Source organism: Pinus tabuliformis, chromosome 6 (genome assembly GCF_031772625.1).
Source record: "Pinus tabuliformis cultivar Carrire ecotype Pingquan chromosome 6, CPIR1, whole genome shotgun sequence".
Taxonomy (NCBI): Eukaryota; Viridiplantae; Streptophyta; class Pinopsida; order Pinales; family Pinaceae; genus Pinus; species Pinus tabuliformis.
Window position 1 is genome coordinate 602,724,495 of NC_142292.1, and position 3,585 is coordinate 602,728,079.

Sequence of the window (3,585 nt, forward strand, 5' to 3'; positions counted from 1 at the left end):
ATAATGGCAAACTCAATCCAACAATAAGATCTACTTAATCTAAGTGCAAGAACCTTAAATCAATCGAGACTAACTCAAAAAGGCATCAAACTTATGCTAAATCTTAATCCAACAGAATTCACTTTCACTCAAACGATGTTAAACTAAGGCAATAATTCAAAACAAGATTGCAATTAATCTAATTCCTGGGATCACACAAATCAATGAGCATTCAAACTTTAACCTTTCAATCTTCCTAACATCACTCTGCAATAAGAATTTAAATAATGAAGATTAAATTGACATGCTTCAAATCTAAGAAACTACAAAATAAGAAACTATCCTATCCTTAGATTACTTTAATCAAACTCAAGAAATCATTCAAACATAAGCACATTGACTAATGGTTTTACCAATAACTAATTACAATTATAATGAATTTCGAAACTAAACTACAACTCCAAACAATGATTTAATGGTCTCGTTGCATTGCTTTCAAATACTTGATTGCCAAAACACAATGTTACAAGAAATTATAGTGAATCAGTAAGGTACGGAATAAATTTCAATTCATATTTAAAAGAAATAGAGTTATTGATCTCTTGTTTATCCAATTAAGAAGCACCTTTAAGTATTCCAATCGTAAACGTGTAACAAAGGGATTATTCATGCAATAAAATCATTGATCAACACCATTCATTAGCTTGCAACGAGTTGGAGATGATATGTCTGTTTAATTTCAAGAGAACAAATTACATCCTTGACTACAGAATCAGAATTATGAGATCTAATTAAAAAATGCTTTCAAAATAAAATCCCTACGTCTAGATCTATCCTATGATGTTTTACAAAACTTGCTTCCAGGCGGTGGTGGGCCCTTGCCACTCCCAGAACAAGTTTAAATTAACGCAATACTCTTTTAAAAATCAAAAACACATTAATACTTACAGCAGATTGAGTGCAGAATCAGAGTTTTGTGTTATGGTTCAGAAATCATGCATTTAAACAAACTCCATCAAAGCTTCCATTGTATTCATAGTGTAAACAAGATTACATACAATCCTTCTTATTTCTACCTCTCCCAAATCCACCTAGCCACTTGTAGAGCATCAAATTTTATAAGGTGCAGCTGATGGAAATAAAGAACAACCAAAAACTCAGAAAACTCAAATACAACAGCAAAGAAATTATATGCAATCCTCTAGAGAGTCTTCAAATGGATGATGGTTGGTTCATCCTAATCATGGCATAGCTCGAGGAACTAATTCCCTTTTTAGCACAAAGAAAACTCATCAAAGTTGTTTTCCTCCACGTGGACCCAAAACCGTTCAGAACCGAACCCAAATCGTTCAAACCCAATCCGTTCATAACCGAACCAAATTGTTCAGCGATTTTGTACTTACGCAGAGAATTTCGGCATTGATTTTGTACTTAAGATTCCCCTTATCATAACTTCCTCATAATGATGAATTTTGCCAAACAGTTTTTGGGTTACCTAAATGAGGGTACTTTGAACAAAACCTGAGCCTCAAAATCTCAAGATTCTTTCCCACTTAATCAGAAATTGAGATTTTAACTTGTAGAAACCTAGGTTAATTTACTCATGAAGAATTTCGACAATGGAACCTTGCGACAAATGAACTTCGCAAAAACTGTCATTAGTAAATCATGAAAAAATCATCTCTAATCATATAACAGCTAAGAAAACTAATGATAATCAACCATGAAGTGTAGGGTATGAATTGGTAGCAAGTTGTTAGATTATGATATTAAATGAGTGTAAAAGTATAGAAATTTAGGCTATGAATAATGGTGTTATACAGTGGAAAAATGGGCATATTCGAGGCCCAACAAATAACTCAGTTTTTTGAAAGTTGTCGGAATGGAATAGAATAAAAGGAAAACTATGTAGATGATGGAATATACCAAAAAAACTCATAAAAACCCCATGGAGCACCTCCAGAATCCCCTAGTCCCGCGGATGAAGTAAACATGTTGCACCTGTGACCTGTCTGCCCCAGCCCTGAAAGTCCATCCTAACCATGCAATGAGGAGCACCAGAAAAAGGAACATTACAAATTTAGATAGGATTTTCTTTCATCAAATAGAGGTTCGTTGTAAATCTAAATGACTGCGCAAAATCAAGAAGTTTGATATTGGTAAGATTATCATTGGGCACGATTTTTTGCGTTGCTATTATACATGCTAAATTGTGAACTTATGTAATTAAATTTTTGCAAAATTCTAAACCATGTTAATTTGGAATTCTAGACCTCATCATCAATTTGTTAATACAATTTGATCATGACCCTTTACAAAAATATAGATAAATATTGAAGCTAATAACAAAGGTTCTAGATAATAAGTCCTTAATAAATACTAAACTACTAAGAAACTATGGAGATTCAATAGGCCCTCTTGGTCCAAGAGGATGTGAATTCTAGTTATGAGGTAACCTGCTTATGTTCAACTTGTGTGGGAAACATAAAAGAGCCTCTCTCATCTTCTACTCTTGGTGAGATACCCTCGTGGAGAGGTTATATACCTCTGTAGATCAAGTTTTTAGTGGTAAGCATCCCAGAGTAAGTAGAAAATCAGCCTTTGCCAGTAAATAAGCTTACTTGTTCAATTCTTATCATGTGGGCCAATATATATGTTAGAAATAGGTGTTGTCTTATATCTTTAGTTTTTCTAGACAAAGTTATGACAAGCCAATTTCATGCTTGATGCAAAATAAAATTTGATTATGTTCATTCTCCTCTGTAGTTTATGTTTTCCCACATTATCATGGTGCCTTTTTGAGTCTGCATTACCTGGCCTTGCATCAAGTGGTATAATAGCAATCTCTATTCCTATGAATTTGTTCATGTTCATATTTGTTTCAATTAGAAATTGTGGTTTTGTGATTTGAGACAAAGTTGTCTCAATGTGTGTGATTTCTAGAAGTGTATCTCTTGGGAGACAGTGTTGGGAAGGAAGGTTTGTGAATGGCGGATAGGTTGAGTATTGTGAGGATTATACCATGAAAAGGAGAAACCTAAGGAGGCATGAAGAACTATAAATTGGAGGAATTGAAGAGTAGGTTTAAGAGCTAGAGATTAGAAGAACTAGAGATGTTGAAGGAGATTCAAGGCCCCAATAGCGTTTCTTTTGTTGTAACTAAGCTAAAGATGAGTAGAGGTTAAGTTCTTATATATTTATTACCAGTATAGTTCATGTAGACATGTGAAAAAATTGAGACAGTTTGAGATATTTTTCAAAGAGTATATAGAATAATTCGTCAAAGTATAGCTTGGATCGGGATTTAAAGAGCTATAGTACCAAAAGGTAGCAAGGTACAATAATGGGAGGAGTATTAGTAATTAGTATTAGTAAGTGATGCAGATAAAATGTGAACAGAATTGAAAAAGAAGGAGATGTAGCTCACAGGTGAGACCTGCACCTGGAGACTACACTAAGAACAGAGAGATCACTCTCGTACATTCTATATTCATCAATGAAAGATTACATCATTTAAGTACAACACTAGGAATTAGGAAGTTGTAACCAAACCCCTAAACTCTAGGAACTAATCCTAAACTAGGGAGATACGTTACAACTATGTAA